The following is a 24,638-nucleotide window of genomic DNA, read 5'->3' on the forward strand; positions in this document are numbered from 1 at the left end:
AAATGAGAGGGTGAACAACAGTCTGTTTTGCTAATAGTATATTTCATCACTTTGCTGTGGTGTTTAACATGACCCAACATGCCTGGAATAGAGAAAAGCAGTTGCTGTTAAATGGCTTTACTTTAACATACTGTGCTTTGGTCTCATTGGGTTTCTGTCTTGGGTCGGACAAAAGATCCCTCACTTCCTTTTTTTTTTTTTTTTTTTTCCCCTTGAAAAGCTGAAGCTTGTGCTAATCTTTACCTGTAGCCTGTGCTGAGCTTTTGTTTAGTCAGAAAGCCAAAGAATGCACTATGCCAAACATTTCTTTTTTGTTGAGAAATTGAAACAGTGTCTTGACTTTAAATAGAATCAAATAGTATCTGGTCCAAGACCTGCAAACATCTGTTAATCAGACTCAGGAAATGCTAATGAAATGAGAGTTTATAACAGAGATACTGTAACAGGTTGGTGTGTAACCAAGAGAGATCTGTGCTATTTGTCATCCTCTGTGAACTCTTGTACATCTGGATAGAAATTGCATGTGTTCATTAACACAAGTTCGTGGAACATAATGAACCAAAAACTTGCAGTCTTTTTCCGGACGGTGCAAAATAGTTTGTGTGTGTGCTGTATAGTTATTATAATTTCTAGAGGTTGTTCTAAAGAAGTTCAAAGCATGGGCCATTTTTTTTTTCTTAAATCAATTTGAGCACATTTTGCAGTCAGCATATGACAGAAGGAATTTGAATTTTGTCTTTGAAAAACCATCACTGTAGGAGCTGGATTATTCATTCCTATGATTTTTTTCTGTCTTAGAAACACGACAGAACACATAAGAAAGAAAAAGGAAAGAAGGAAAAGAAAGGAAAAGGAAGGAAAAAAGAAAAAGGAAAAGAAGGGAACATAGGAAAGAATATAGGAAAAAAACATCAGAAAAAAAATGGGAAGAACAGAAAAGAAAACAATGGGATAAGAGTGAAAAGAAAAGAGAAAAGAAAGGAAAAGAAAGGAAAAGAAAGGAAAAGAAGAGAAGCTTGGAAAAAGACAATTCTAGTATACATTCTGAAAGGATTTTCAATAAAAGACTAATAAGCCGTATGCTGCAACAGTACTGTAAGTCAGAGGAAGGAGGCTATGAAAAGGAGTGGGCACCTACACACATCAGGACTACTAAGGAGAAAGGTAAGCCAACTCTTTACCGCTTTGATACCTTATTTTATTTTAAAAGATTGATAATTGTAGTTATTCTGCTTTAGAAATATAAATGACACATTTTTCCATGATACCCCACTGTCCTGCTAGCAAGTGCTTTCTGGTCAATCAATCAGTCGCTCAAGCAGTCAAAATCTTTAACCACATAAAAATCTATTGAGAACAAGTTTTATTTACAGTGGTGGCCTGGCCAAGGAAGCTCACAAACAGCAATATGTAACATCACTTACAGACATACAATCACTATTGTATATTACTAGAAAGCACCCAAACATATCACCAGGCATAAATCAATTATATAAAATACCACAAACATCAAATAAACCAATAAAAGAGGGAAGGTCATAACATCACCAGACATGTCATGAATAACCGCCACAAACATCAGCCTGTGATTCATCCAGAGTATGAATAAAAAGACCAACAAAAGATATGCAAGCAATTCCTGTTAGACCTTTTGTATTCTGTTAAAAATTGGATGCTCTTTTGATATTGTTTATTTTACATTACTTCTATTTATATTTCACTGAGAACGTGAATAATTTTTAAGATCTATGTTAATTAAAATAGAGAGGTTTATTTTTTATATAAATGTGCATTTCAGCACTCGTGGATTTGTTTTGTTAATTCATTGCATATAAATATTTTCATGCTTGCCTATGATTGGTAATGCCGTGTATTTGATATTATTATTCACTCTGCTATTATGGTTTTGCCTACTGAAAGAAATCGGGCATAGTTTGGTATAACTGTCGCTGTCATTTCCCCACCTCTGCCCCAAATTGTGAATATACAGAATTCAAAAACCAGTGAGATTTGAAGAACATCTCTGAAATAATATTATGGATGTGTTAAAAGCTTCAGGTATTCATCACCTCTCAGAATCTGCACCAGTATTTGTATGTTAGCTGCAAAGAATGCATATAAAACCAACATTAAAGTTGGTCTTCAGAGAGCTGAGAGCTTAAACACAGGACAACATACCTGCAATGGTTAAAAATGATGATTGCAATCAATCAATCTTTAAATGTTGGACTATAGTTACCTTAGTGCGTCTGCATTCATCTATGTCTTATTCCCAGAGGTCCATGTCAAATGCAACCAGTCTCGAGGGGTTCTATTCTTCTGTGCTCTCAACTGGAATATGTATTTATGTTTTTCCAAAGGCCATATGAGTTTAGCCTTCACAAATTCTGTTCTGTTTGACAGTCCTGGACATAGGCTTCTCACAGGAATAAATTACTGCATTCAGAATAGGTGTCCCATACATATCTGTTGGAATAGAATTTTATGAAATAAATAATATAGAACATGCTAACTTTCACCCACTGGGTAGCACTCCATGTTACTCAATATGAACGTAATATAAATAAGCATTACTTCCAATATGTCAGTCAATATTGGCAGAAAATTAAATAGTGTGTCTTATCAGATGTTACTTTCAAAAGGGAAGTCAATGAACTACCCACAGGTGACAAGGTGGTGATACTGTCCACCATTTAAGCTCTGATAGTGTTTAGCTGCTGAGAAACTAGCAACACAAACCTGTCTACTAACTTGGCAACAAAAGTGTTTCATTGCTGAAAATGGGATTTGCTTTTAAAACCACTTTATGGCTAAACTAAATGTATTTGAATGGAAAAAGTAGATGAAATCATTTGGTTTATTTATATACATCCTCTTCCAGATATGGAGCTTATTCTAAAATTCAGAATAAATACATCATCCAAACTCTTAATCTAGATCTGGTTTTAAACTGATGATATTGGCTGAAAATCAGACTGCCATCACTTCAGATTAGTCATCTTGCTTTGTTGATAACATAGACACCCAGAAGCAAATACTGCATGTTTAAAAAATTCCAACCCTTCTATGCATGCATTTTTCAGATATAGACCCAGCTAGTATATGCTAACACCAAGCAATTTGTTTTGCAGCATGTCACATAATTCTCTTTTTTTTACACCCAATATCTATGATTAAGAAATGTAATACATACTAAGAAAGTCTTAGATAATTTACACGATGCATTAAAGTGTTTTGCATGAGAATATAGTATGATGCAGACAGCAGAAGAATTATGTCTTTCATTAAAAGGTTTGCAACTCAGTGTGCTATGATATAACTATAGCAGTTTTTCTGTCTCAGTGAAGGTTTTTTATTTTAAACACTGCCTTGAAAACCAAGGGATGCATATGCAATAGCATTACTTTAGCTATATGTTTTAACTTAATATCACCTCTTAGTAATTACACACTGTCAGTTTACCTGCTGTCCCAGGGTTATGGGTGAACAGCTATGCTGTCACTGTTCTTCATCTCTCTGAATCTTGATGTAAGCAGTAAAATAAGATGGCATTTTTTCATTATTTAACGTTTTAAAAAAATCCAAGTTCAAAGCCTATTTGAAGCAGTTCATCAAGGATGATATACATTAAGGTCAGGATTAAAAGAAAACCAATTACATGGAAGAAATATGATTTTTTGCCACAGATCCTTTATGTGCAAATTAGGATGTGTATTTGCTGCCTAATTTAGAAAGCACCAAAGGACAACTTACAGGGACACAGGGTTGCTTCTGGAGGATCTCAGAATTTGTGTTTCCAGAGGAAATTAAGCAGGAAAGAGGAATTGTGCAATTGGCAGAAGACTTGTGTTTGGGGTGAAATCTGATTTTCACTCAGCAGATATTGCACTATCTAAAAAAGTACTTCAGGTGAGGATCTCTTTTAACTACCAACTTGGGAGCTTCTCTGGATTGGAGTACTCAAAAGCATACATAGAGGCTGTTCTGTATCCTGTTCATATCTTCACCACATTTCTGGCAATAAAAGAGAGAGCTCTGAGTTGATGCAGCATTTTGGTGCTATATGACTGCAAGAATGGTTTACAAGGCTGAAAAGGCTCAGCTGTTTGATTATCAGGGTCTGTTTGAAAGCAATTGGACTGTATTGCAGGGGCAAAGCCAACTGTGCATAGAGCCAAATAGATGGCATCCTCCTCTCCAATCCACCAAAGTTAAGATCAACTTGCTGTGACATTTCCTACTTGTTTTTGTTCTCTTTCACTGTGTTCTTACCACTGTATGCTCATCAATTCTTTTTATATTAGATGTTTGCTTAGAGTGTGTAATTTCCACTTTAAAAATTCTCTGCTACATTTTCAAGAAAAATGAAAACAAAGAAGTGTAATACTTTACAGTGTCCAGACACAGTGTCTAGCATTTCATGGAGTCCTCACTTCAGCACGTAGATCAGTGTGATGGGTAGTTATACCAGTGTATTATCATACTATATATTTGAGATTTTTGTGAAGGTAAGAGCAATAGTATCTGTCTAACAATGGTAGCTATGAACTAAAATGCTGGAGATGGAGTTGTGTATCTAAAAATCATTATATAATAACTAATATCAGATGGTACAATAGCTAACACCATTTTAGCTATCTGGTAAAACATGGTGCAAAATCTTGCACTCAAACACAATGCCTCTTTTTTGCCATATTTGATTTATGTCACTCATAGACTTAGTAAATCCAGGGCATTTAAAGGATTTTTCCATAAATGATTTTGTTAGTATGTGGTCTTTGATTAAATTTGTCAAGCTGCATTTAAAAACAAATTGAAGAAGCTGTAAATTTTCTGTTGTTTGGCCAATGCACACTTGTATTTTGGTGCAGAAGGATAATGTTCTACTGTGAGTGCAAAGCTGCCAACACTGAAAATTTGTATATCCTCCCAGCAGCTTGTTTATGACACAAGAAAGCTCAGCATGTCTTGTCCTGCAATGACGCTTCACCCTAAAGGGGTTGCAGTATTTCTTCTGCCTTCTCCTCTCCACAGAATCTGGCAGATGAGTCACAGTCAAAGGACTTGGGCAGCAGTGTGTTCTCAGAGCATAGGTGAAACCCTAAAGAGACATAGAACTAAAACTGTTCTTGTGCAACAGAGCGTGCTCAGGTTAATGAGATTAATACACAAATTCCTGACTACTGTAATGTTTTTTAAGGATGTGGGCACTTGAATGCCTTTTAATCTAATGGAACATTCAATTCAACAAAGATAGCATGCACCAAGGCACCCTTTTATGGCTGTTTTTGTCTCCTTCTTCCTGCTAACTGAGCTGATTTCCAGACGTCTATAGAGAGATCCCTGGCATTTTCTTGCTGTCTAGTTAATATTTTGCTGAATGAATTACAAACTATCTCCCAAATGCGCTGGGAATCCAAAACAACGCAAGAGACACTGTCTCACCTTATCAAAATGCAGTGAACTGAGCTATGAGTGAAAATGGTGATTGCTGTGTCCCTGCCCTCAGGCACAGGTTCTTGCAAGTGTTTAGAGAGTGTCCCCCTGTGAAACTTATTTATTTCATATCCAATCAGTTCAGATGAAGAGAATATCTCTGATCTATTCAATCCTTTGTCACCTCATCTGTTTGGAGCAAATGAGCCACAGCTGATACTTCACCTGATAGCATTCTGCTGAGCCTGCTCCTGACCAGAGCAGTGGCAGAAACAAACCATCTCTGAAATTAACGTTAGAAAAATAGGAATTAAAATAAAATAATTAACTAAATTAAAACTCTCTTTAGATCTTCCTGGGTTCATCTCTGACACATGGTGTCTTAATGGTGCTGCATATCTCACTCCGCAGCAAATCGACATCAAATTATTGAATCATTAAATCATAGAATCAGTCTGAGAATCATAGAATGGCTTGGATTGGAATGTATTAAAGATGATCTAGTTCCATCCCCTCTGCCATGGGCAGGATTGCCACTGACCAGATCATCCAGAACTCCATCCAACCTGGCCTTGAATGCCTTCAGGGATGGGGTATCCACAACTTCTCTAGGCAGCCTGTGCCAGTACCTCACTGGCTCACCTCTGACTGACGTGGGGTCAATAACTCTGCGTTCCCCTTTTTCTAAGTTCTAACTCAATCCTGTGTGCTGTAGCTTTCAGCACCAAAGGTTTCTCATGGCAGAAGTCACCTGCAGCTGAATTTTAAATGTATGAAGTCTTACGTACTGTTAATCACTCCTCACTATTTCCAAAATTAACCATCTAAAATGGACGTGCAAATGCAATGGAAACTTCTAATTTTAGTACCAATCTACCTTAAGTCAACAGCTGTGAAATAGAAGTGATTGTGCCTATATTTACTTCAAAGACACAGTAAGGAGATTGGTGCTTCACACAGATTAAGTGCTGTACTGATAAGAAAATAAGAAAAACACCTATGATTAAAGAGCATCTTAGTAGGCACTGTAATTCTTGCATTTCAAGTACTATTCTGAAACCTGAGAAAATGTTGTGGAATTTGTGACAAAATAGCATGCTGTTGTGTAGCTAAACACTTTGGTTAGGTGTATACATGCAAGAGCTCTGAATTATTTTCCTGGAGACATCCATTTTTCTAGTCTTTCTTAACTTTGACAAAGCGTTTAGCCTTATCACCAGTGAAATGCTGAGTGGGTGTTAAAGGTAAAGTAAAAGAAGGCAATTTGTCTAAGATTTCCAACTTAATACATTAGTTAAATAGATTATATCCTATGATATTCTCATTTGAATACAATTTAACCTGAAGTGATTCAAGTTTTTAGTGTTGCATATTGTTATTTAGCTGATGCTGAGATATTACAAATGTGTGGCAAGTAGGTGTAGTAACACACTTGCTCTGTACTTCAATAAGTCAATAACAAGTTTCTACACACAAGGACAAGCAGAGTAGTTTTTCAGTTGTCCTTTAGTGTAGGATTTACACAGTAACTTGAGCTGCAAATTATAGAAACCTGCAAATTGTACAATATAAAATCATTAGAAACATTGAGTTCCACAGCATCAAGTTATCTTAGTTCATATAAGTAGAAATTTGCTTTAAGTGCCAGAGGAAATAATATGTTATCTCAAAAATTGAATATTATGTCTTCAAGAAGTAGTTAACAAGTTAACAGGAAGCTCTGTTCTTTCAATATATGAATTTTGAAAATTATTTGCAGTACCTCTGTTTCATGACAGGAGAAAGAAAAGGGTCATTACTAGCTGTTACTAATGTCTCTGGGATCCTAAGTTCTGTAGTCTGGCCTTGAAGGTTTTGTCACTTAATGTACTTGGCTAGTGTGAAAAATGGAAGAGAAAAAAATGATAATGTAATAGTTTCATCTGTCAGTCTTACATCTTGTATGTATAATCATATTGCTAGAATTTGGTCCACTATTTACAGGCTGGTCATTTTCATAACCTCAGGAATAAACAGCCTACTCTAAAAAGACTAATCAAAGAATTTTTTGAACAGTATTTATTGCTAAGAATGAAATTCACATAAAGAAGGGCAGAAAACCTACTTTAAATGTTTAGCTATTTTAAAGTTAGCATCTTTTTTTTTTCCCAGTGATATTACAGTGTAACTATGTAATCATGCATAAATGTGACTCTTAAAGCCACTGGTGGACTTTGACATCAATGACCTGATCGTGGTAATTGTTTTAGCAGAAATAATGTGCTTTGTTGAAAACTGAATCCTTACTTTCATAGCATTTTGGTGATGTTTCCACAACCATCCATTTTACCACATGAATTGAGAAGACATAGCAGCACACATTACTTGAGTCCTCTGACAGGGTTTCAGCAGAATTGCAAGACAAAGTCTACAGTTTCTGGAAACTAATAGTCTACGTTTATAAGAAATATCTTGCTAGTTCCCCAGTAAACATACCAGACTTCCTCTTGTCGTAGTTGTGTGTTGATTGAGGTATATGCCCTTAGACTACTAAGGTAGATTGTACATCTTTTGTAACTCCAGAAATAAAATTCCAGAATGAAAATCTTGCATCCGTTAGCATGGATAGCAAAATTCCTATAAGCCACTCCAGATTCAAGGATTTATCCAGGTATTTTATCTGAATAGGAGTTTAGCTATAGTCTCTACGAAGATGAAAAATACTCCAGGGTGAGATCCATACTATCTTTCCATATACTGAAAATAATTATGCAAAACATATTGATCATGAAATACGTTTTTTCATAAATGGAACATACTTCACCATCATTTATGCATATTTCAACACCCATGTACCGATGCATTAGTAAATGACAATCTCTAGGTATCCTGTAATAAATTAATGACCCTTAGTACATTTCCAATTTTTTTTTTACATTTACTGCATTACTGTCTCTAATTTTGAGAAGAACAAGGTCCACTCGTAATATAAAACAACATGGCTAATTTACTAAATGTGTAAATGAACAGTAATTTTTGTTAACATTTAAATTCCTTTAAACAAGGGTGGAGAAACAAACTAATTTATGTGAGCATATTCTTTTTCAACAGCATAGCTATGTGATCATGCATAAATATGACCTCTCCAAAAGAGGCTCCTGGCCTTAGAACAGTTCTTACTAGTGAAACTGTAGAAGCTTGGATGGCCAATAGTATCAAGAAATAATTGCAACTTTATCAGGTTGTTCTTGAGCAGGTGCTGTCACTGCTTGAATCTGGTGATAAATTGCATTGATCATGTAGGTTACCGAACTCCCATCAGTATCAAAGGAAAGACATTATATTTTGACAGTGGTGTCTACATTGTCAATTTCTGGAAGTATTGTACTGCACTACATTTGATGGCTCATTTAATAACTGTTTATAAATTAAACAAGCATAAAAAAATAATTCTGGCAATTTAAAATGCTTGGGAATTTTTTTATAGCATAGTTTTAAGAGATACTACAGATTAGGTGTAAGTTTGAACTCTAGGTACCACAGTGACATTGGTTGAAAGTATTGTAGATAACCAAGTGGCGAGCTTGTGGTCTAGAATAGAAGGCAACATACAGCATTTCTTTTAAACACTCGTTTGTATGGGAGGATACTAGGCTGTATATGTCACGGTCAGTTAATGGTCGTTACAGTGGAGTTTCCGTAAGCTGAGTGGAAAACCTGGCTTCAAGACTGTCAGGAGTTTTCCATATTATAGCAAGACTCTGATTCTGTGTTTCCTTCTTAACTGTGAGTGTTTCAGTATTGCTGTAAAACTTTGAGATTGAACCCACAGTCCTAATATTTAATTTGAATTGTATAGCACCATGTTGTCATACTGACTGCTGATAGACGCAGGTAGAAGGGTACGTGAGGGTGCTTTATTAATTTTAAACAAAAGTTGGAATTCACAGTAAAGTCAAATCCACCTCATGTGCCAGACAGGTAATGTTCTTAAGACTTGAGGAAATATTTCATCACCTTTTCTGGCTTGAGTAGACAGACTTTTTCTTTTTTTTTTTTTTTTTTCTTTTTCTACATTTTTAGGTTATTTTAGGAGGAAAATTAATGATCAAGTCAGACATTTTTAATTTAGAAACTATTACTTTTTTAATATGAGAATATAATGTATAAGAGCATGGTAGAAAAGGACTTTTAAAGTAGCACAAAATGAGGGTACAAATTGCCATCAGACTAGATACACTTTTTTTTAATCTACCTGTACTTAGTATTGACACATACAGAATAGACTGTTATGCACCCAAATCTGTGACTAGAAATTGATTCCTTGCAGGAAAAAAAAAATCAGATATCCAGTTTCTTTTTCTTCTTGTGCCTTATAGACAGAGTTTTTGTGTATTTGACTACAGCTTCACTCCACTTCTTTTTTTATTAAATCTACCCTGGGCCTTCAGAAACATGCAGCTAGGTCGTTAGCCCCATCTTAGCTAGCTTCAGTGGGGAGAGCAAGGAATTCAAAATAAAACATCTCATAGGTTATGTCTGCTAACAAATTTCCACTAATTGACATCAAACTGGTTAATTTCCATATAATAAGTGTTGATTGATTCAAGGGCTTGACTGAACTGGCTAAGACTGTCCTTACAATGATCACTTATGGGCTACCTTCTTGGAACACAGTGGAATATTTAAGGTTTTGCCAGATTTCAACGATGCTGGGAGTTGGAACAATGTTTTTAATCTTGGCTACTAATTACGTGGCAAAGGTATAAACTGGACTTTGCAAATCATTATTTCCATTAGAAAGGTGTTGGAAGCAATTCCACTGAGGGCTTCCCTCCTATTTATGCAGCTGCTATTCCCATGGGAGGAGGCCATTGCAATCCTGGCTGAAACATGGGCTTCTGTTCTGTTTCCACAGCACTTGGAAGAAAAACAAAACAGGACTAATGAAAAACACACACGGGAAATGCTTTATTATTTCATCATCCTCACCTACTGAGATCTGGCACTGCTCTGTGTTTAGGAAGAACTTCTCCCACCCTCTCTCTCTCTCAGTGTGGTTATATAAGGCTGACACTCTGTCATTTCCTGTCAGATCATTTCAGAGGAATTTGCTCTTATTTCCTCCCAGCCTCATCCCCTCCTCCTGGCCTCAGCCTTGGCTGTGTGCCCCAGCAGCCATGCTGTGTTTATTTAACAGCATGGAGCGCTGGGCTGCACAGCTCAAAATTCTGGGGCAACACGCACACACGCACATTGTGAGCTTGCAAAAGTTAGCATTCCCACTCAGGAAACAGACAGTGATTCCTTTGTAAAGAAAGTATGTGAGGTCCAGAGCCAAACATTGTGCAAGATCTTTGTAGACTATAGGGAGGTAAATTCTAAATGTTTTCACTAAATGTGGACAAAAATAATGAATTTTGTTGTCCCAAAAGTCTGTAAGTCAATTTCTCTAGGGAGTCGTGTTTTAGGATCATTTCACATATTCAGATTAAGGTATAGTCTCAACTTCTCTGTGCATCGTGAAATTCATAGAACATCACTACCAGCTAATCTGACATTCAAATAATGTGGTAAGGATCACCCAAACACGTCTGGCTCCAGTATACATGCCTACAGCATTACACAAATGCACGGTTACCTAAAAATTTTTCTACTTTGACATACCTGTAAAGGACTGGATAGATTAGTTAAAATGCCCACGCCTTATAAGTGGTGTAAAAGCATTTTAGCACCCAACAATGGTGTGAAAATAAACCATGCAGAAACAGGACATTTGTACTTGAATGATATGTGAGCATTCCAGTGAGTAACATGGTCGCAGTTCATTGTGTTTGTGGGGGGAGGAAAGTAGTCTTAAGTCACTAATAATCTCCACACCAAGATTTATGGCAATGGAGAAAAAGAACTAAGTAAACCATCTGACTGAGAAGTCTTTGAGAAGTCATTTCTTCCTTTCCTGGTAGGAGTGGATTTGTTTAAATGCTGTTAGGAGAAGACTAATTAAAATAACTTTGGCAGAAGTCTAGGAGATCACTAGGTCCCAACACCAGCTAAGGGTTCTTGTTCGGAATGACAACTAGTTTCCTAGCATAAACATAAGTTTCTTACCAATGCAGAAAATTAGAAGTCAGAGAGACTGGCACAATAATTACAATAACCATTATTTTAAGTAGCACTCATAAAGTAAATGACAATTGACATTTTGTGACAACAGTTAAGCTTTGTTTAATATTATTGCTGATATTTATTTAATGTAAAGCTAATGGGCTATCTTCCAGGTTAGGGTAGAAATGAATAGTTGCCATTTTTCTTGTCTAGAACACCATGTTTTAAGGCAAAATCATTCAGTCATAACCTGTGTAAGAGACTGTTTGGTATCATTAGCTGGAGTTAATATTTAATACATGTCCCCTTGTACTCTGATATAATATCTGACAAACAGTTGCAGTTGTATTGTATGACTCATGTTTATTTTGCTTTATTGGTTTCACTGTACACTTAGTAGAGGGAAATAATTCATGCAAATAGTAAATGAATTTATTTCTATTTGCAGAACATCCACAGTATGGGTGCCTTAAAATATAGTATTAACGAAAGTTTTAGAATTTTCCATTTTCAAAATCTGTGAAATTTAAGTTAAAGGAATCCTCAACTGCCAAGTTAAAATTAAATCACAACACCAAAAAGTTTGCACATATATCTGAAAGTATGCTACCAATTTTTTCAAAGTAACCATGTTAGATTTGGCATAGGTCTTTCTAATATGAGCTAATTATCAAATATGATATTTTAGTGTGTCTGTGTAACAGTGGCGGAATTGTGATCTCATTTTCTCTATTTTGTCCAATCTGTCAGCTGCTTTTCTTGACTACTGTATACTTTTGATTTCTTGAGTTTCTTTATATTCTCATCTTTCTAGTTCCTTAAGAGTGATGACTGATCAAAGCCAATAAACAGATAATCTCAGAACATTTAGAGTTGTATAGCTCTGAATTAAGAGAGAGAGAAAAAAAAAGAAATATGTAACCTAAGAAATGCAAGACTACCTGGCTATTCATACATCTCATCTATGCATGATTCTGCTCACAATCACAAATAATAAGACTTTCTTAAGTTTTAGTTATTACTTAAAAGTATTCAGGATTATTTTTTTTTTTAATTTCTGAGTTTACTCTGAAGAATTTCCTGTAAGTATTCATTACATGGTACTCAAAGTCTGAGCTGTTATATTGAGGTGATTGGGCAGGGTGTAATACTAGCCTTGACATTTTATAAGTTCTGTTACGGACTGTATGGTCTCACCGTCTCCTCTTGAAGTAATGTGTTCCTTGCTGGAAAATTCTGCAGAAAGGTAGAAAACTGGTTATTGGTTCTGAGACCTGCATAAAGTACTTAAAACAGAAATGTAGGGTATGTGAGTTCACTGTCCTCCAAAGCAGGAGTATGCATGCCATTTTTCACCTGTTCTCAAAGTCTTCCAAGAGTTGAGAAGTCTCAGTCTGTAGATTTTATAATAACTGCAAGATACAATCAATTTTTAAATGTTAGTTTTTTGGAAGAAGAATTGAGTTTTTCCTGTTAGAGACAGATCACTGGAGAGTTAACTGAAATTGGAAGAAATGGATTCTCACTAGTTACCAGTGAAAATTATGAGAAAATGGATCAAAAAGGTGGGATGGAACCTAGTACTGAAGATCCAAACTAAGTTGTTTCCATTAAGTGTACTTAAAATAAATGTATATAAAAATAAATCCAAGGTAGTAAGCCTGGATAAAGAGATCTAGCCTGGAACTGTGATAACTCATTCCTCTGAAGCCTCTAAAGAGCATAGAGGAGATGAAAGGAACTACTGTAACCTTCTGTAGTAACTTCTCATATGGTAGCTTTTCCTATTCTGGGAACTATAATTAAAATGAAATTTTGACAGTAAAGATATATGCACTTATAATGACAGGCTTTATGCCTTGTTAAGCAGAAGCATCAGAACGACTGAGATAGCATCTACAACAGAGATCTTTCTACTGGGAATACTTATTATGATCTAGTATTTTCCAAGGAAATGTTATTAGACAGAGGGATTAATTTCTTATCTATTTTGATGCAAAGTCTGTAGATAAAATCTGGGACTGTACTGCTACATTAAAAGTACCTTATTATTATTTATTATATTCTTAAAGCCTTACTCAGTTTATGCCTGTATGTATGAAGAACATAGTAACTCTACTAGTGATTGCTTACCTCAGGATGATTTGAGTCCACAAAATCCCTCTTCTGAAGTCATATACAAAAAATAAAAAGGGCTGTTCATCCTGATAGCAAATAATCAGAACATAGAAGTAAAAATAAGTTTTGAATCCATGCTGTGTCAAAGGCTTAAAGGAAGTGAAAATGCAGATTTGGGCAGTGATGTTTAAGTTGTATCATAAGCAGCTGAGAAGAAAATATGAAAGCTGTTCTTCATTGCATAAATAGCCTCAAACCAATTAAGGTTACTGGAGAACAGAGCAATATAATGACTTTAATAGTATACTGTGCATCCAAACATTAAGTTCTGCTCTGCACCATAGACATACTGAGATTACCCTGAAAGTTTAATGGTGGGCAGCTGCAGGAAAGGTGCAGTGTTCCCTCTGTGAATGGAGTCTGACTGGACATGGAGAAAAATCTTGGGATGATTAGGAGTAGCATACCTATGTGGATGAGTCTAGAGAATTGAAATATATCTAAAACTTCGTCTCTGAACATCACAGAGAATGATGGTGACTTGATGATACTAATTAATGTACAGCATTTTTCCAACTAGAAGTCCTGGATGGGCAAAAGACAACATCTATGTATATTCTGCAAATGGCAGTGGGTGGCTGGTAATCACCTCAAAAGACTAAGGAAAATACCAGCAGTTGTTTACTTCAGTGAGTGCTGTTTAAGATAGGCATTAAGTGTCTGTGATAATTTAATCAGACTGAAGAAGAATTGAGGAGGGATTTTCTGTGCTATTGAAAAAGGTTTATTAAAGATATTAGAAATGCTTTAGCAATTTCAAAAGATAGAAAAAATATTTTTTAAAGAAAAAACACCATATACACTGTTGTATGTGAGATGGAATCAGAGATACCATTAGATAAGGCAGAAATAAGGTTCTTCTTTTTAGTTGTAAATAGGAGTAGGAGATCATTAAGGCAATTATGAGACAATGTGGATCTGTGAGAAAGCAGGGTAGTGTTGCTGCCTCACTGGTCAGAGGATACTTTACACTTTGTAGAGGGGGATTCTGGTGTGAGAAGCCCCAGATGTCCTGCTATCAAATGCTGGGGGCAGGAACCATCCAGGCTTGAAGTCAGGAGAGATGCAGCTGCCTAATTAATCCTCTTCAGGCAGGTATTCAGAACATTTTGCCAAAACTGAATTTCAGATTTTGAATTATTTATTTGTATTTGTAAGTGCTGACAGTGTGCTAAGTACCACAAAAGAGAGTGTTCCTGTTTTAAGAGGCTTCCAAAATAAATATAATCTGATTTTTTTCTGGAGTTTGGCCCAGTGCCTATTAGTAGCCAAACTGTGATACAATCCTAAAGCATAATGACATACTGTGCTCGTTTTCCTCTGAGAAAAATGACTGATGATAATGCTTACGAAGAATTTCAGCTCTATTACATGGGGATGCATATGTGCACAGACTGCAGGGCCACATGTCATTTGGGAAACAAGCATGCATTCAGTCTTTCTCAGTGTTGAGGCAGTTGTGTTAATGACCTGAATTTTGCTGGTAATATTCACTTGTGTAAAACTCACCAGGAAATAATTAAGAACACAAGACAGAATCTTAATCCCACTGGAGTTAAAAGGAATTTTCCTTTTGAATTAGAAGTTTGCAATACTTCTATTTTGCTTCTTTTGTGCTTCCTCTATCCAAAACCTGTAGCTGTATTACATAATTCCTTTCTACCAACTCCTTAAAAATATGTTCCATAACTATCAAAGTTGTTAAATAACCTAAAATGTCACCTTGGTACTTGATCTGATTTTGGGGGTTTGGGCTGTTCTTTTTAATTAAAAAATAGCAATCAGAACTTCACAAAGAAAAAGATATGAAAATGTCCTTCTTGTTCTATGACTTAAATTGGTGGTTTAAATTCAGTTGTAGGTAATAAAGAATAAGAATCAAGATTTGAAAATTTACAGTTTACTATATTTATTCAATATAGTAAAGCTTACCTAGCAACATTTTTTGGGCGTGCATAAGTAGATACGTTTCATCTGTGCCTTTAACAGGGAAAAGTGGCAGATACTTTTCACATGTTTTACTTCACTGGATTTGAATAGGGTCTTGTTTTTGTGAAATCTGGCTTGAATTCAAGTTAAAACATTGCTTTCTTTTTTTGTCTTCCTGCCCTTAACTATTCCTTTGCAGTGTGAAAATACCACAGTCTATGGTTGATGTCTTCATCACAGTGGAATGCTTTTAAACTTAATGAAGAGTTGCAATAAATCAGTACAATTCATTCTGCTTTCTATCATCAACACATACATACTTTCTTACGCATTAATCACCCCAGAGATTATTAGTAGTCAATAAGGCATAATAAAAATAGTTATAATTAACTTTGAGAGTATTGCAACTGATATGAGTTGGTAGCTATCTTGTCTCCAGCTGAGTGACGTTTGTGCATTATCCATTCATGTACTCCTCACAGGAGAAAAAGGTTAAAAAAAGAAAGTTATATAGTTGATGGCATTTAGCCACAGCTTTGAGATGCTAAATTTGAACATGTGCATTTATGCAGAACTGGAGCTTTAGCTCTAGCCGGGACATTATGTCGTCCTGTGTTTGTTCATCAGCTACTACAAAGCCTTATTTTTTTATGCTGTTTTGTTTGAGATGTGTTAAAATAGTATAGAGACAGGGTATTTTTCCCCTTAGGTAAATGGTTCCAAACTATTTACTCCAAACCCCCAGCGTGCCTGATCCCCAGTCATTCTCCTACCTACTTGGGGCCCAGGACCCCCCACCAGTCCCTGGTGCAAGGGACTTTCTCCCCTAAGTACAAAAAATTAGCACACATAGTTTGAACCCAACCTTGACAATTACTATTTGAACCTGGAGAATTTTGAATTAGATTGTAATTTTTCACCCCAGCCCTCTTTCTGATTATGTAAATCCAAAATCTTTCTCTCTCTTCTTAGCTTGCTCCCAATTGCAGCCTTTGCACAAACCGAAAGCTGGATCTGCTAGGAGCAGACAGCATTCAAGTGATTCTGCAATCATTTCTAATTTTGCAGTTTTAATATTCTTGAAAAGGCTTTTGACAGTTTTTGAGTGAACATTCAAGCCAATTTGTTGTTGTTTTCTTTTCTTGAAATGTTGTTAAATACTAATTAAGTGTGTGGTACCTGAAACATACCTTTCTCAACACTGAAAACAATGGCTGAACAGATTCTCTGCTTCTTTAAGACAGCAAGGAAAAGAAAAACAGTATAAGATATTTGCAAAAACAATGCAAAAAGCCAAGCACTTGGAGTGTATTCATTTTGACAGAAATTTTTACAGTAGATTTGCCTATGGGGTTGTCCCTAACCAAGGTTACCAGCTTATTAAGGGGGTTACTATGGCAACAGTGAAAAAGACTTCCACAGATATCTTGATTTCCCTACTCTGTTAGATTTTATTATATTCCTTTTTACAAAATAAAATATGCAATTCCTACACAAAAGCAAGTTTCTCTTGATGGTAAATGATTTCTTGGCATCTTACGAAATATTAGAAGTCTACTTAGTGGTTTAGGCTCTACAAGGATGCAGCATATTTTTTGAGAATTTGAGGGGGATCTCGAAGCAAGTTTAATACCTCTTTTACTGTCAGCAAATTCCTAGCGTTCAGGTTTTTTTTGAGTCCTCAGTAAGAAACCTGTGGTAGAGATGCCTGACTGATAAACTGTATAAGAAAAAAAATATCTTAAAATTTGAATTAAAAACACATTTTTAAAAAGAATACTAAAATATTTAAAGAACTGTTCAGAGAAAAGAATATGAATCTTCATCATATTCATATCATGAATATTATAAACATCTCCCTAAGGAGATATGCAATGGAGATATGTATGTCTGGGGGACTTATTCCATCCATGCAATGGAGTGAACATAGCAGCAGATTCTGCAGCAGCCATCTAATTTCCAGGCAATGCAAAGCTTTTCAGTGGGGACAGATGCGTCTAAGATTAGATCGGATGAAGGCCTAAGTCAGTAACTTTGTGCTTTGCATTCAGATGGTGACTTTAGTATTTACGTGAATTAGAAAACTCTTTCTAGCTCTCTTGGTTAAGAAATGTTCAAAATGTGACAAAATATATATTGTTTGCTTGGGTGCTGAGGGAGCCTCTACCAAAAGTAGTAGTTAATAACTGCATTCACAAAGTGAGCAGATTTTACCTCTCCTTTAAAGAAAAAGTAAATAAAGTGCAAGCTTCAGAGTATGCTTAAATGGTCTTTTCTCAGGGTGATTTGGAGGCAGTTTGTGAAATCAGATTTTCTCATTGGTACTCCTGTAGTGGTCCTGGACTCATGGCAGCAGGACACTCAAGCAGTGGAATGAGTTGGCCAAAGGCTGTGCATTCTCCAGCCATGGAGGTTTCAAGATCTGATCAGAGTAACCTAAGAGTTACTTAAGTAACTTGGTCTGGCGTCAGAATTAATCCTGTTTTGAGAAGAGAGTTGGACTATAGACCTCCTGAGATCCCTTTCAACCTTTAACTATGATGCTATATTTCTGGAGGAAGCCTTCCCAGATTTGGATATAAGCAAGTTATTAAGGTACAGCTTTACGAAGAGACTGAGTAGTCTCCATAGAGATGAAGAGTTTCTGATCTACTCACTTTTTTCCTACTTTGATACAAGATGTCTTTTACTGGTAGAATTCTGAGAGTAACAGGAGGTATTGATTCGTCTCAATACCTTTTAATACTTGTCTGAAAGAATGATTACTGCTCTGTACAACACTGCTTAGCAGCAACTATAAATATTGGTGTGTTATCAGTATTGTTTTTCTCCTACAACCAAAACACAGCATCACACTAGACACTCTAAAGAAAACAACTCCGTCCCAGCTGAAACTGAGGCACTGATTCGCTGCCTAATAGTTTTTACACTGAAATACAGAAGTTACTCATTCGTAAAGGAGGCAGGAGAGAATCATCTGCTGACTTTGTGTAAATTCATCATTGCTTTACATTGGAACATGGGATTTTGCCGGTAGTTTGCTATTTGGATTTTGTGCAGAAGTGTCTGTGTATCTTACTGAGTGTACTGAACAATTGTGTTATTGTAATGGTTAAATTGCTCCTAGAGGCCTATTTAAGCCTGATAAAAATTATAAATGAATAAATTAAACTATTTCAATATTCAGAATTTTACTACTGCTAAGAATTTAGGAGTTGGTTTTCTTTGCCTATTTTATTAATGTATTTATAGTACATGAGGAATATGCAGAGGTTTAATTACTTTTTATTTTCAGTGCTTACAAAAATTAAAATTCTGCACTGGATGAAATTCTGCTCTCAGAAAAATCCTTAAAATTTACTCTCCGTGGCATCTGCAGGGACCATGATGGTCCTGTTTTCTTATTTAATTTTTTTAGGAAGCAGAATTGAAAAATTTTAACTATTAAGTATTCCTCCAGAGTGTCTAACAGAATCTAAGTGTTTTTTTGAGTAATGCAGATAAGGAAGAATATCTTGAAAATTTATTAGGTGTAGATGCTCTTCTAGACAGGTGCAAAAAAAAAAAAAAAGACAAAAACTAAAAAATAAACAGTCAATTTGTCAAAACCAGCCTAGTTTGAAATATGTGCAACACAAACTGCAGAAACTGTGTGTTAGAGGAAAACTGCTGAAAAGAAAAGGCTAGCTCTTATCGCAAGCATCACTTTAGCCTATCTTTTATAGTGCCATAGGTACACACTCTACATACTTCACAGGGTTATAAAAAGTCCTGGTGGGTTTACAACCTACAACCATGTGCTTAAGTGCTTTGATGGATCCGGCCCCTAATAAGAACAAACTTGCAGTGAGATGAGGTCAGAATGGCATCTAGAGAGAACTGACGGGGGGGTTACGAAATGTGAAGCAGTGGCACTGCACATATGTACACTCTGAGTGAGGGAAGGTCTCTGCCCCAGATACCTGCAACTCGGGGGCAGTCATGGTGAAACACAGTGTATTCCAGAGTCTCATGACACGTCTTTTTCTTTCAAATATCTTTTTGTTATTGAAAGTGTAAAAGATTTCCACCTGATTCTTATTCCAAAGAATGGCACATTATTTCACAGAAGCGGGCAATTTAGCTAAATTAAAATAAAAGATCTTTTATGAATGACAACCAGTAGGAAATTTCACATGGTGAATGGAAAGCAGAAAGAAAACAGATTTAATATCTCTTTGCCAGCAGAGCACTGTATCTTCAAACCTTAATTAAACTAAATGCATGACTGAATTAAATATATTGTTCTGAGTGATCCTCCAGGTCAATGAAATTATTAACTGATTGATCTGCAAAGTAGGACAGGTGATGAATCAACCCAAATTTACTCAGTTTTCACCCCACCCCTACAGTGTAATTTGTTCTCGACAAACTGCATAAGTAGATAAAAATGGATAAGTCATTCGGCTGATAGCCTGCAAAAGTGTTCCTTCCCTATGTGCTGATAGTACCTAGGTGTTTTGTAGATTAATGCCAGGCCCTTTATTCATTTATATTCTTGGTATATTGGGGAGGGGTGTGCAAATGGCTTCAAGAAAATAAGTAGATTGCCTAAATCTTGTGAAGGCAACCTAAACTGTCAGCTGTGAATAAGGGGGTGCTTATAGGGTGAGCATCCTGGATTTGCCCATTCTACAGGTCAAGATCCTCTTTAGTCAGTCACTGTTCAGAAGGGCTTAGAAGGTCTTTTAGTGGTTCAAATTTTGTATAATTATACTTTTAATAGTGAATCTACCCAGAAAGAAAATCAAATTCCCACATCAAATAATCCTATGCACTCTGAAAAGACAAGACATACAACTGATAGCTAAATCTGTATTTGCTGTATTTTCATTGCTTTTATGCTAGCCACAATTATGCTTCTGTAATAAAATAGGAGGTGAAAGAAAAGATATAGCAATGCCTGATGCTATAAATAATGCATGAGTGGCTGTCTGAAACAGTGAAAAGCAGTTAACAAACAGGCCAGTTTTGTGAAATGTAGTCCTGTAATGTTGCCAAAGACAACGTCTGCCTAGATTATCTCTGTCGTGAGGGCTGGCTGTGTAAACTAAAGTAACCTGGGGACAGGTTAAATTGTCCTCTTGAAGGTCTTAAAAATGTTCAAATGCTTTAAACCATAAATCAGCATCTTTTGATCACTTATTCCCCTACTTTCTTGGTTTCTGTGCCAGTCAGATTTCAAAAGCTACGTGAAAATGAAGAACTTTTAAGCAAGGAGGAGGCCAGAAATGATGTCTTTTGTGAGTTTTGTTCTTCCTTGCGAACTGACGCAAAATGACAGCTAATTAGGGAGAATGGTAGATTGCAACTATAGTGGTGTCATTCTCTAGATTGAGACTTAAGGCCACTGAGGTCACTAATGATTTCAGATTTATTTTCAAAATGCCAAAATGATTTAAGAATCTTGTATTTTATTTTCAAAAGTGTCACTCTCCTGTTATGAGATTTAGGTTCCTGGATCTTTTTTGAGAAAATACATTTACGCTTTACTGCATTTGGGTGTATGTGAGTGTACATTTCATATGTTTAAGGAAAAGTGAATTTAGCTGCAGAAACATGTAAATATTTTACTCTATTCTTGAGCCATATGTGTACAGAGAGAGAGAGACACCACTTCTTTGAGAATCAGGACAACCATATTGATAACAGCAGTTAGACTGTCCCATGGTGTCTGAGATATTTAATGGAGAATTTAGAAATATACCATTGAAAGAAGGCTTAAAAGTTTACTCACTCCTACCTTTTGCTTTGCTTATGTCTCAGGCTGAATATATAAATAAATACAGCATGGTTTTTTGCTTCTAATTTTCTGTTTCTCTGGTGTTAGGCCATAGGCTTTCAAACACATCTTGTGCATTTAACAGTTAAGTCAGAAACAAAACAGAAGTGTGCAGTTTTTTGTGGGCGACTCATGAAAACTGATCTAGTTAGGAATCAGAAACTGGTGCTGCTCCTTGGTGTGTGTACATAAACTGCCTCTTGGTGAAAAGGGCTGTGTGACATTTAGTTAAATGAGATAGATTGCATTAGATTATACAGATTCAATTAAATCATCTGTTATTCTGAAAGCAATGAATTCACACTGTTCATTAAGAATGTGAAAAACTGATGTATCTGCCTTCCTTTATAACTTGCTCTGTTACAATCTAGCAGAACACACTGAGCTGTAGCATAGTACATTGGTTTGGATTATATCAAATGCTAAAAATTAATCTCTATCTATTCTGTTCTTCAATGGACATGTAAGATCTTCTGCAGCGTTGTTGCAAAGCCAGAATGCTAAGGAGGCAAACTTGTTTTGTTGGTTTTCCATAATTACCATCCTTCTTTACATGTACATGGAAAATAATTTGAAGGAAAATTCTTGTTCCATCAACTGTCAGACACAATCTTTCAGAAACTGGGAAAGACCTTGCCAATCACTCTCTCGTTCCAGTCCAAATTGCTTTTGATTAGTTGTCCAATATGACAACTTGGGGACCAAAAGGAGCAAACAATTCTCACTTAGTCTTCATCCCTCATAATACTGGCAAGGGCAGATTCAAGTCTATAAAGCTGCACTGGGGGGAGAATCAGGGGAAGGCCTTGACTTTATTCTCACAGCAAGCTGACCGGGGCCAGAAATTACTCCCCAGCTTGCATCTTGGATTCTTTCATAGTCATGCAAGCATTCCAAAGGTACCCATTGTCACAGAGAAAATATGTGGTTCTGTTTTGTATGATCCAAAATCATCTTCCCTATCTAGTAGACAATTTTTTTTCCTGAATGTATAAACGGATTAAAATAATCTATAGTGGGATTTTATAAGACATTTAAAGGAGAAATCTCTTTTCTGTTTGCTTTTCAGAGTCATGTAAGATCCTTCTGGGGGACTGCAAATAGTATGCATTTGTCTGTTGTGGGCGATTTTGTAACGCACAGAGTCCAACTAGCGTCTGCTCAGAGGCATAGCCTGAGTCTCAGAAATAAGTGTTTCATTATACTGTAGATAAAATAATTGCTAGTGCCTTGATAAGATGATGATTGTAGCTGTGACTGAGCACGCTGGCAGTGGCTCTTTATTAAGCAATAAGACAGCACGCTAATTCCTCTTCAATCTTGGATAAACTCTACACTTATTTTCTAGTGATGATAACAGCCATTGAGCTCTTGTGGCATTTCATTGTCATACTACAAATAGGAAACCAATTAACTCTTTGCTTTGATGGCAGTATTTAATTCTGTGTTATTAATTTAAACCTTACGGACTGTGGCTTGCCACACGCAGTTAGCTTTAAGATGCATGCTGAATCAGGCTCCAAGAAGTACACAGGCTGAGTTCCTTAATATTTGCAGCTTTAATGTCAATTAAAGTGTGATCAAATGATAAATCACATTTGTGCATTTTGTTTGCTTTTCTAGGAAAAATTGCAACAGCTTGAATTTATGAATGATCCTTCTAGGGATTAGTTAAATCTGAGTCTTGAAATCAAAGCTTGATCACGCTTTTAGGGCAATAAATACAAACTATTAATCTATCTTCCTCCTTTTCTTTTTTCTTTATTTTTTAACCCAGTTCCTTAGAATAAATGCTCAATATAGTAAAATAGAACTCTGATGTTTAGAGCCCTGGTGTATAACTCTTACTGCCTTTTCATATAAAGTGAAGTGCAGCAATCATTCTGTGGTGTCAAAAACTGTTTGGGCTGTAAGACAGATGGGACTTTCAAAATGAAATGTACCTATGACTGTTTGCTACTATATATATAAAACGTCTCATTTAGTCTCATCTGTGATTTTCCAAGAGGAAAATGTTACCACAAGTAATTTATCTCAGTCCCACAGGTTCGGATCATTGAATGACCACCTCCAAACATGTCTAGCAATTGCATTTCTGTTTTTTGATTTTTTCCTCTGATTTGTTGTGAACATTTTTTATTCTCTCACTTCTTAAAATGAGCAAAAAAAAGTTTAACACAGAATCAAACAAATATTTCCTCTTTCTTCCAGGTTTTGTTAGTGGAATGTGTTATTTTCAGACCTCAGTTTAGCTAGTCATGGCCATACGTGACTTGAAACTTTTCAGAGCTATTCATTACAAACTTGGATTCTGTCTCTGGGGAGACTCACCTGAGGAGTGAGTCTTCTGCATCCCTTGATACAGCAGCACCAGCAAGTAACTTCACTGTTAATTCCCTCTGTAAAGAAGACAAGCACAGAGTTTTATGTCTAAAACACTGAAAAGGGATATTTTAGAAAAAAATGACTTTTTTTCTTCCTCTTATGTAACAAAGTCAAATATTTTTGCAATAATGAGGACTAGATGAAATGAAATAGTTAATGAAGATTTAATTCTATTTTCACTGGAGCAGAAAAATGATGAAGTTAAATTCTTTTTGTGTGTACTGATTCATTTCACAGCTATTCACTTTCTGACCTTCTGCAGAGGATAAGGATGGTATGCCCTTACCATGAGGGTGGAAGAGGTTCTAACTGTAAAATTATCCTTGCTATTACTGCTATTAAAATGTTTTGGAAAATTTCTAAGGGAAAAAGAGCAGTAGTCCCCAAGAGCTAATGAAGAAACATGTCCTACTGTTGATTTCCAGTTGGCAGCCCCAGCTACTTCTGCTGACAGAAAGCTGCACTCCAGTTCCAGCAGGGAACCTGCCCACCAGCCATGCAGCAGGGCACATTCAGGATGAAGCATTGCTCTGAGAGCCCGGGGTGGAGAGTGGGATGTTGAGAGCTGTGGTCCAGGTTTGGCAGAAGTAGACTGGGACAAACCTACCAGCAAGGCCAGTTGCAGAGGACTGAAGAAGAAATGACAAGCCAAAGCAGCAGGGGATAAAACAATTTTTAAATGACACTTTCCAGTGGTAGGGAAATAGAAAGTTTTCAAACAGTGTTTAAAAGATTTGTTTACTTCTTTATTCTGTAAGTTTCTCTTTGTGCCGTTCTGGAAATGCGTATTTTGCAACACTTA

At 36.1% G+C, this 24,638-nt stretch overlaps 1 long non-coding RNA gene across 1 annotated transcript in view; it reads left to right on the forward strand.

Moving 5' to 3' along the window:
- The first annotated feature begins 976 nt into the window (after positions 1-976).
- The window catches only part of LOC122162395, a 176,190-nt gene continuing 152,528 nt past the window's right edge, over positions 977-24,638 (forward strand). Inside the window, exon 1 of the long non-coding RNA XR_006169537.1 lies at positions 977-1,164. This is a non-coding gene — a long non-coding RNA (uncharacterized LOC122162395). The remainder of the gene's footprint in view (positions 1,165-24,638) is intronic.

Source organism: Centrocercus urophasianus, unplaced genomic scaffold (assembly GCF_019232065.1).
Source record: "Centrocercus urophasianus isolate 14NV4802_14NV808 unplaced genomic scaffold, USGS_Curo_1.0 seq_20, whole genome shotgun sequence".
NCBI classification, from domain to species: domain Eukaryota; kingdom Metazoa; phylum Chordata; class Aves; order Galliformes; family Phasianidae; genus Centrocercus; species Centrocercus urophasianus.